Source organism: Labrus mixtus, chromosome 9, assembly GCF_963584025.1.
Source record: "Labrus mixtus chromosome 9, fLabMix1.1, whole genome shotgun sequence".
Taxonomy (NCBI): domain Eukaryota; kingdom Metazoa; phylum Chordata; class Actinopteri; order Labriformes; family Labridae; genus Labrus; species Labrus mixtus.
The window spans coordinates 23,491,139-23,502,296 of record NC_083620.1 but is presented as its reverse complement, the minus strand read 5'-3'; positions in this window follow the sequence as shown (position 1 = coordinate 23,502,296).

The window sequence follows — 11,158 nt, the reverse complement described above, 5'->3', positions numbered from 1 at the left end:
AGAATCTTTGTCGAAATGCCACAACTGAAATAATGCTCTCTCTGGTTGAGCTACAGTGGAGGACCTCTGCAGAACAGAGTAACCTGATGGATTTAGCAGACACAGTCGGGTAGGCTAATTGCACAATACCAGGTTAAGACGAACATATGGTTTTAAAATATTCTGTCTAGAGCTAAGTCAAAAAGAAGGTCCTGAACTTTAAAGCTAAGACATTATATAACAACGGTGTTCCGCCTACCAAGGCTTCAATCACAGAGAACTGCATGTCAAAAGTTAGTGTTAAATGTAACATCCTATGTGTGTGGGGCTTCAGGGAAAGTAATGGAGAAAAAAATCAGGGAAAAAAATTAACGTATTGAAGAGTTTAGTTAAGCTGTTGTAAAAGATGGAGGATTATACCCCCATGCATCAGCAGAAAATACAGCTACACATTGTATTGGTAAATCTTAATTGAGGTGATTTTCTAATTTTAAAAAACAGCATATGTGTTGTGAACACAGTATGTACACCTCATTGTGGGCGGTCACTATCATCATCTTGACCCACTTTCTTTTGAAATGCTCTAAAGCAAGTCAACGACAAAATCCAAGGTTTCTAGGATTTACATGCAGAATGAATTCTGGGTGTTTGCTAGCATGACTGGAATCAGCATCAAATCCCTGGCAGCCGCGAGTGATGAGAACATCGGGGCTGCTTTTGTTCCTCTGCATTGTGGTCTTCATCATGTTTGGTGAAATGTGACAGATTTTCATCTTTTACAACAAAAGAAAAACTGCTTTCTTACTTATTTTCATCTTTCAATTTTGGGTAAATTTCTCTCTCTTGCGCTACAGGATCAAGACAACCAGCCAGGTTCTTGGTTTGGCAAAACCTACGACTGTCAGTACATCTGCATAAACACTGCTGCCTCCCTCTTTGAGCCAAAACCTACATTACACTTATCACTGCCAAACCTCTCATAGAACATAAATATGATTCTTAAAAGGTTTTTAAACACCCTAATTAATGCTGTGGATATGCCGCAGATCAAACTGGCCAACTCAAACACTATCATTTCATCAGACATGACATATCTTGAGGATATTAAATGATTGTCAAATACTAATCTTGAGTTAGAATTTCAAGTTGTAATCAAACCTGATATATGAGATAGCCTCTTGTGATTTAATTGGATGCTCTTAATCTAACCAGAGTATCTGATTATCAGGAGAAAAAACAAAATACTGATTAATATATTTTCCATTTCATCAAAAATATGATCCTCAGTACACTACCTCGGGTGCACTACTTTAATTAACAAATCCATTTTTACCACAGCAAACCACGAGGGACATCTATAGTGACTGGTTCTTAAAATTAGCTTCTTATTCCATGCCGTGATTCCAGTTAACTCAAACAAAACTTCTGTGGTTTCTCTATTATGCCGCTCTGCCTGAGGCTCACTGGAGCTGTAATGGAAACCACAGAAGGAGCTGCAGATTGACTGGACATTAGTATGACAGGCTTAGCACAAAGTAAACTAAAACACTGAGTGTTTGCCAGACTATTGACTTTTTTTTAAGTTCCATGTCTCTGTGCCCACAATTAGTCTTCAAACATAAATCTATTAGAACGTAAAAAGCTAACACAGGCCTCAGATACACATGCACTACCAAGGTTGAACAAAAACTGAGGATAAATTGGCTTGTTTTTCACAATTAGATGAAGGTTACTGAGAGTCCATCACAAGAAGAATCACCTCATTCCCACAGCAAGAGCAGCATGGGTTTGTACAGCTGTTTGTGTAAGATGTTCCGGATTTGAAAAAAACACAAACCTTTTGCTTTGAAGATGACACCATCTGATATACTCGATGGTGCATCATTAAAAACACATGTGCATCGAGTTACAGTAGCAGGGTAAACTTAGTGTAAGGAAAACATTACTGCAAGAAGAGTCAAAGTTCAGCCCATATGTTCACAATATCATGTGTTTCTGAATAGAACATAGGCCTACTGAGTTCATAAATTGAAGAATTCCTGCCCCCAGCATCTTGACTTTTAATTGGAGGCGACGGAGTGTAATCCTGATTGAGAAAACAAACTCCAGAAGCTACACATTGGGCAGATGAGTAAAAACAACTCAGTTTATAGAATTGTGAGGCTGCAAGAAACTTTCTAGGTGGTGTTGATGAAGCCATCCTGGGAGTTACTTGTTTTGCTTTTGGAGTCTGGAACTAATCTTTAGAGAAGAGACTGGTGAAATGATTACTTCATGCACTGTCTCGAGGCTTTATGACACAATCCCTGGAATGTAATAAAATCAGTGGAGGTCCACATTTTGGTTTTCTACACCAGAGCTGCATTTTTTTTTTTTATCTCTAGCAGTTATACATTTTAACTCAGGTCAGTCTTAATAGTGGTGGCACATATTTAAATATTTCTGTAAGGTTACAGAAATACTGATGCCAAATTGTCAACATTTCTAAAGCTGCTCCAAAAGTAGGTATTAAAATCCATTTATGGATGTGCCAGTTAATAATTGGAAACATGGGTAGATGAATAAAGCCTTGACAATTCAATTCTAAGAGGCTAAGTGATACTGTTGTGGGTCAATTAGTCCAATTTAACCCTTATTGTAGTAAGTATTAAGAAGGCCATTCAGACTTGCAGTAACAATCAAACTGCACATGTGGAAACGTAACCATTGTAAAGGTGGCACACACATTCAAGTCTGCTGTTCCTGTTCCCCTGAAACTGATGACTGGTGCAGGGTGAGAAAACGAAAGGAGGAGTCTGAGCTCCTTATTCACTCTGAAGTTAAGAGGGGAAAAAAAAAAAAAGGCTGCATAGTTAGTGAGCTGCACCATGGCAACCATCCCACTCAAAGCTAAAGTGCAAGTGATGGAACCCAGCGGAGACATAATTAATTCATTAATTGAGGGAAAGAAACACCCATTCACGGTCAATGAAGGCAAGTCTACACACAATAACTGTGCCGACATGTGGGTAATCATTTGGTATGTGGACAACCGGAGTGAGAGAGGGGCGGCACAAAGGCTCAGCGGCGGCGGCAGCAGCAGCAGCACTGAAGACAATCAAATAACTCCATAGAGTGACCAATTTGAAAGGAATGTCTCAGAGGAGTTAAAAAAAAGAAAAGAAAAGTGCGACATGACATGCTGTTAAAATATTTGTCTGCTCCTCCAAGCTGAGCGCGTTCTGCTCACGGAATCATCTCTGCAGACGCATTCAGGCGTCATCTGCAACTAAACTAATGTCATTTACGAGTTTAACATGCAAATGAACACAACAATGCACTTGAATGCTTGTTTGATTTGGACTGTTTGAAAACAGATGTTTTAAGGGTTACTGTAAAATGTGAGTCAACAACTTTGAAACTGTCGCCTACTTTCATGGCAGAAAGGCAGCTATGGGAAACGAATCTCCTGAATGGGGTGTCGTCTCAAGTCATGTAGCCTATGAGTTTTAAACATGCTCCCATCACAAAATGTCTGAGCGAAGTTGTGGGTAATGAGCTGTTAAGTGTGATAAACAAGTGGTTCAAAGTGTTGTTTTGTCTCTCTCGTCAGCTTCTTGTGAGTTCAGTGTGAGATGTGTGACATGCTGTGATAGGTACTCACATTCATCTGTTGCTCTGCTGTGCTTTAAAGAAGCCGAGTTTCCAGGTATCCAGAATCCTTTTAATATTCCCCTAAGAAGTTCAAAGTGAAAGTTACATCCATGTCAGGACTTCAGAAACATGTGTCCTTATATGTTTGTAGAGATTCCTCCTGCTGGGCGCAAAAAATCTTTCTTAACTAAAAAAAAAAAAAAAAAAAAACCCTCTTTACTTCTCTTGGATATCTCGCCAGAAGAAACGTTTCTAAATCAAATTGAAACTCGGAAAAAAGTTCGCTGTCCTCCTCTTCCAGTAAACGGTAACTTGTCGGCATCCAATGTGTGTGTATCTGCTGCAGCACGCTGACTGTAACCGAACAGTCCGGGGCCGAGCTGTGGACGTCCCTCTCCAAATCTAATTTATTCAACACGTGACGAAGTGAAGCCTCCTGCTCCTCTCCTCCTCCTCCTTCTCCTTCTCCTTCTTCTCCTCCTCCTCCTCGGTGCTGCTGCTGCTGCTGCTGCTGCTGTGGCTGCCACAGGGAGACACACCGGCTGCACAGTGGAGAGCCAGGTTATTGCTGAACTTTGGTGCCACCATCCTCTGCAAAAGGGAAGTGTAAATCAGTAACAATTTGCTCAGTTCAACGTGGTTTATCACAGAGCTGCCTCCCGGGTTGAAATAACCTGATTTAAGGTTTAAAAAAAAAACATGAAAGTCTAGATAAGGGTGCTGGTACCTTATGCATATTGCAACACATTTCTATGGCTTTAACCTGAGTGGAGAAGAGCTCTGAAATGTTAGACTTCAGATTTAATCAGGCAAAGGTTTTTACATTTTGAACATCATTTTCTTTACTTCCTTTTATAATTCAGTTTAATAGTTGGATGTCTTATATTTCCAGGCACTCAGGTGTAGCGAAGCCCCTCTCTTTTAGTCACCTGTGTTTCATAACACAACCACGGCATCGTGTGGAGACACAGCTTTCACACAGACAGACAGTTTTCCTTCAGATGTTTGAAGTCAAAAGACCTCCTGCGGGTGTTTTTCATCTGAGTCTAGAAAAGAATCAATGCCCCTAACTTTCCCTCACATCTTGCGACTCTACAAAGGAGCACGGCCTACATCTCTGCTCTCTGCTCCCTCAGAGGAGCCGTGCTTTAATCTCTAATGGTGCGAGAGTCTTAACCCTGTTTATCTCTCCTGTCGATCACTGAGTTATTAAACCCTCATCACTTTGCATTTAGAGCCTCTAAACAAAAAACAACGGGGGACCGAGCTGTGTCAACGATCATATTTAATGAAAGGGGAGTACATGCATGAACCTGATCATCCTGCAGTCTTTTTTAAGGTTGATTGATTTTTGTCATTATTCATGAAATATGAGTCTTGTTGGCAATAACAGATAAAGTTGTGTAATATATAGTAAACTCACATGCACATACAGTGACAGTATAATAGAGTGATTCTATGAATAGAATTGACATGCTGTGACTGTCACTCTATTTGTGATGATGTAGAGTAATAAAACTTTCAGAAAAAAAGTTTGGTCAATGTCAATCCCGCCGTAGTTCAACATTTTTACGAGCTGAACCTTTTTTTCTTTTTCACCTCCAAGCAACCCAGTTCTGTCTGCAGAGTCTGTGAACTCCTGTATCACCGAGTGGAATGAGTTCCAGCTCTGCCAGCAACTCATTATTACTGTGACAGCAGAGGAAGAGGAGGAGAACTCACACAGACATCACACACACTGAACACACTAAACCACACGCACATGCACACATGCACTCCGATCCACATGTACACTCCTCTTTTTTTTTTTTACTGGGTGAGTAGCCTACAGCTTTACTTCACGCTGAAGCATCTCTGTCACCTGCGCCATCTGTCTCTGTGCTTCACTGTCATTCAATCTGACAAACCGACAGGCAACGCAAACTAAATCACATAATGCATGGATTTGTTTACTCATCAGTGTATTTAAGTGCAAAGAAACAAAACAATGATTGAAATGATGATAAAATAGAAATACTCTCTCGGAAAGGAGTCCAGTAGCAGCAGGACAAAGGAGTTTATATTTGCAAAATATGACTTGGACTCACAATCTTCACAGCCTGTCCCAGTGCGTTTAGAAAAGAAACATTTGATTTGTTGTCTTATCAAGATGTATTACTATTGAGAAAAACCTTTGTGTTTTGATTTTGTGCAAATACATCTGAAATCTTTCATAAACACTGCCTGTCGACGTGACAATGGATGGTCAAATATCCTGCAGACAGCATGCTATTCAAAGTTTTTTTAGACAGAACTGTATAATCTGACTTTGACAAATGTTGAGTCCTGAAGAAAATGTCAAGATGATTCATTTGTTTTTGTTTGTTTTTGTAGCACACAAGGTATTGCACTGTGGATAGATTGCACCAAAACACCAGCGGAGCATCTAATTTAGCACTTTAGTTCCATTCAAACATATAGTTTCACTTTCTTACTCACATGTTGCCCTTTACATCCTTACACTTTATATGCATCAATTTTAACCATGGGTTACTTATTGAACTTTTCATATCTCTTTCCATGCATATGATTGCCCAGCACAGAGAATCCACTGAGTTCAGCTCCTCATCTTCACTCGTGGAGAGCATCTATACTACGCTGCGCCTATGAGTCATAGGCGGAGACGCTGATAAAAAAAAAAAAAAGCCAAGGTGCTGTAATGGCGGACAGATCTGCAGTTCTACTTTGAGGTAAGATGTTGTCCACATCATAAGTTTGTGGTCTCTGCCATTTTTCTGTGATGGCTATTTTAGTGACATTTGACCGTGGATTAGAGGGGAAACCACAGAGCTTGGCTCCTTTAGCTGTGCTGAGAGTCCATGGAAGAAATAATAAACAGATCAAGTGTAATCATGATTAAAGTTAACTGTGTGACAGGCCCTTTGCCAGATTAATTCACTTCAACCACAACAAAGTGCTTCAAACCTGATACATGCAAGGCAATAAAATGGGATTAAATACGTAATTATTGAGCTACTTCATGCATTATTTATGGAGTGAGAAGCTCATGAGGATCCAACTGGTCGTACATCCTCATACTTCACAATTTATGACTTTTCTTTTCCACTAATCTGAATTTTTGAGAAGAGCATCAGACCCTCAAATCATTGAAGTCTGTGTTGTTTTTGTTAAACTCAGAAAATTTTTGTTGTTTGCATTTGAAAATGTGCCTTCGGTAACAAAAAAGGGTTTTGAATGTTTTCTCTCGAAGCATGCAAGAATGCGAGTCTGAATTTCATCAAGACTTAGAAAACAGTCACAGAACAGCCCTGATATTTATTAATATTCTGAGTGTCATGGTTGAGTTGTCTGGTCCATTGGGTAGAGACTGGCGTTGTCAATACTATCATTTGTTTCCTGAAACAATAAGCATGCATTTCATTCAGCTCTCTTTTATTCTCACATAGTTAATTATAAAAATATAAAAATATGAACTACGCCTTCTTTCTCTATAGCAGTCCCTCCTGATCCAAACAAAGGGGCTGTTTAATATTTAATCATATTTTTAAGGAAAGGTGGAAAGTGTTGGGTATTTAAAGTAGAACCACAGTTGATGGTTTGGGGGGCTGGGCATGTGCTTGAGCAGAGGTCTAATGTGGACTTTTATTGAGTTGAAACATTAACCAGAAGCACTCGTGGACCATTTCCTCTAGATTGCTGTGCATTTGGGGAAATATGAGCTCTTTTGTAACATTTAAATAAATGCACTTCATACACTTGATGGATGAGAAGACGTGAAGTCAGCTCTTGGACAAGTTAAAGATTATTTTCAGTAGCACTATCTTGTAAAGCACACTTATATCTACCTCTTCATGTGTCTTGTATGTACACAATTCTTTAAAGTTAGGTATGAGTGCACAGGTGGTTTGCATTTGGTTAATAAAATTCTGGAGTACCAGCTTTTTGTCATCCTCTGGTTAATCATGATGTTAAAGATCTTTTAGGTTTCTGTTCAGTGTTATGGCTTCCTGACTCCAAAAAATTACATCAATAAATCTTTCATGTAAAGAAATCTGAGCCAGGACTCTGAACTCAAGCCGCACATGTTCATTTTATTTCAAACAACATGATATCCATTAACTTAATGTGAGTAAGTATAGCTGATGATAGTGACTATAAATGATGTGTTTGTCTCTCTGATGGACACATGAGGGTCCAGACAGCGTAGATTAACAGTCCATAAAACTAAATGTTTAGTTTGCTGCAACCTGTGTCCAATAAATGTTTTATTTTGCCCACAGATGCATTTAAAAACATGAAATAAACTCATTTCTGTTGAAGTAACCCAACAAAGGATTATATGTGCCTTCATGGATCATTTTTAGTGTTTTAATTTGTTTGTTCTTTTTTTTTGTATTAAAACTGTGATCTCATAGTCTAGCCTGTAAACAAAGATAGAGCAAGGACCATCTGTCATAGTGAAACAGATGATGCTGTGAGCTCTGTGAGTCCCAGGTGAGACTCGTGTGACTGCGGAGAGAGAAAACAGAGCTCTGCTGACAAAGAAGGTCTGCTTGTGCTTGTGTGCATTAAAAAAAAGACTGAACAACAGTCCATGACAAACCACAACAATATTGTGTTTCTCATGCATTCTCTGACGACAAAGACAGCGAGCGCCTGCAACTACTTTGCTCTCTCCTACATATTGCATGTGGACAGTAAAAATATGTCCATGTATGGAGAAACAGAGGGAAATACACCTTTAAACAGTTTAAAGCTGCTGCAAAACAGCTCTGAGCTTTGCACGCTGGATTCCTGAGCACATTTGTTGTTTGTTGGTGTATTTGTTGTATTAATCCTGGATTTGCCTGGTCAGATCTGGAGAACTTAAAGAAGACATTTCACATTTAAATGGTAACCAAAGCTAATGAGATCATTGAATATTAATGAGAAATAGTAAACAAAATGAGCACTTTATATTCAGCTACTGTTATTCAGGGTCATGTATTATGTATTCATGTATCTGCCTATGAATTTGTTGCAACATTCTCAGGAAAAGATTATAAATGACAAGAAAATCAATGAAACCGATACTTCCCTCAAGTGATTCTCTTCTTGGGTTGGAAATAAACTGAGCTACAAAAAAAAAAAATGGTCTGCCAAGCTTGGGATTCATCAGCAGAATAATTTTTCTTCCGGCATGATATCGAGTCAATGTGGTTTGGAAATAAAACTTTGGGTGCTTCAGCTGTTGATTATAAACTGATCCCTTTACTTAAACCTATCTGTATTTACAGCAAACAACCAAAGATATACATTTATAACGTTCTTTATCCTTCAAATTTAGTTTCTTCAAACACTTCAAATGTTGAGCTCTGTCTTCCACTCTTAAGTCTGGCTTATAACAATGACACCCACTTCAGAAAAAAAGAGAATTCTTTCTAATTAATAGACTATCAATCACAAAGTCCAGCACGTCGTTTTCCTGCAGAACGACATTCCTCAGACATTGTAGGGAGTCCGACTGATTCTGATGGAGATCACTTTTATTCCTCAGGAATGCGTTCTGTTGTGTAGGAGAGGAATGCACAGCATTGAGAGAGATGACCTGGAATTCCCTGAACAATTAAATTGTTCAAGCAAACGGTTCTTTTAGAAGAGGGGGAAAAGCCTCTAATCCCATTACTCCACTCTTCACAATGCTGTCACTTGAGACATTTCTGAAACTGTTGACTCTTTTTGGTCTGTCATTTTGAAACACACCATAGCAATGGGCCTTGGCAGTGAAGTGAACAATCACTATCAGGGTCAGCACAGAGCAGGCCGCCTGAATTCCTTCATTTTTCACCTCACAGAACTCCACTTCATGTCGTGACCACACCGGCAGATCACAACCAACAGGACTGAGAACTGATTCTGAGTGAGTGACATAAAGTGAAATAATATATAACTGTGGAAACTATTTTTCTCTGCTATGAGTCACTTGCAGTGATCATTTTCTTTGGCCCATGTGAAGCTTTCGGTGAGTTCCACAGGAAACAAAATGACCCACACCCTCCCATCAGCGATAAATTATATTCTTGTATTTATAGCAGAGGGAGCTAAAATTGTGTTGTTTCACAATTCCCTCAGAACCTGTCAATCAACATCAACACAGAAACCAAAGATAACCACTACTGAGTAGTGAATAAAGACATGTAGCAAGTAGTCACTGGAGCCTGTGAGTTCAGAAAATACAAATAAATTAAAAGTTTCCATGTAACTTCTTTAAATCAAGTCCATGTAGAAGGGGAAACCGAATGCACACATTGACGTGATGAAGTGTCAGGCTACTAATGCTCTGCATGAACTAGAAAGTGCTGGGGATCCTTTGAGTAACTGTATTACGTTGATGGTCTGAGCACAGACTTTCTTCTTTAAGATATCAGCAGGATTTGTTTTTCTGTGATTTGGTGTTTTTGCTTTACAGAAATAGGATATAGGCCTACATTCAAAGACTGTTGTTCTGTATTTGTGGGTTAGGCATGAGCCCTCAAGGCTGCAAACTTCACCAACAATTTGTCGAAGGGTCACATGATCCATATGGTCACGCTCATGAGCAAACATTCGCATAACAAGAAACAGCACTGAGTAGTTAGAAATGGTAAACAGTTCCTTCTGGAGATGCCAATACAAAACAGCTCACTGAATGTCGTGCATGAAGCAGTTCAAAACATCAAACTGGGGAATTACACTTTTGCCAACCTTTCTTTTAGGTACTCATAATTAGAAACACAAACTTATCCGCAACAAAGTGGATGCTGTGGAAAGTCTCGTTATTTTTGCAGTTTGGTGTAAAAACTCAAGTGCCTAGTTTAAGAGTTTTTGAGAATTCAGGGTTTTCTGCTTTCATCTCTGCAGTGTTTTAAAAATCAGAGAAACCAAAAACCTTGAATGGTTTCTTTATTTGTTTCCCATGTTGTGCTCTGTGTTATAACGGTTTGTTTATTTGTTTTTTTATTTAATGACAGTTTTTAATAAAAACAATTTTTAGTCAAAACTGGATACACATTTTTTTCATTAAATCAAGCGACCAAAGACTGACATCTAGGTGTACAGCCTATGAGGGAAGTTCTAGTGTTGTAATCCTTAGCTACATACAGAAATAAAGATGTCATGTGTATCTGTTCATTGTCTGAAGAACTGTGCCCTTTAAATACGCATCTTATTGGACATTGAAGTGAAGCCCATCCCTCACCAGGAAAGCATGAGGAGTTGTAGAAACGAGTCCGGGGAAACTTTATTCATCCTCAGAGTTTTCTTAACCTTTTTCAGCGTTAAACGTTTTCAGCGTCAACATCCTATAGTCTGATACGCTCACACATTTTTTGAGTATTGTAGAAAAAAAAGATGTAAAAAAAAAAAAGATGAAAATTTACAAACAACATAAAACAGAAGAAACAAGAAAACAAACATCAACATGCTAGTTTCTTAGCATCCCGACAGTCTGTATCACAACATTTGTGTCATTGGTCAAAAGTTGAAAGTCTGTGAGCTGAATGTGTTTTGCGTGGTGTAATGACACCAG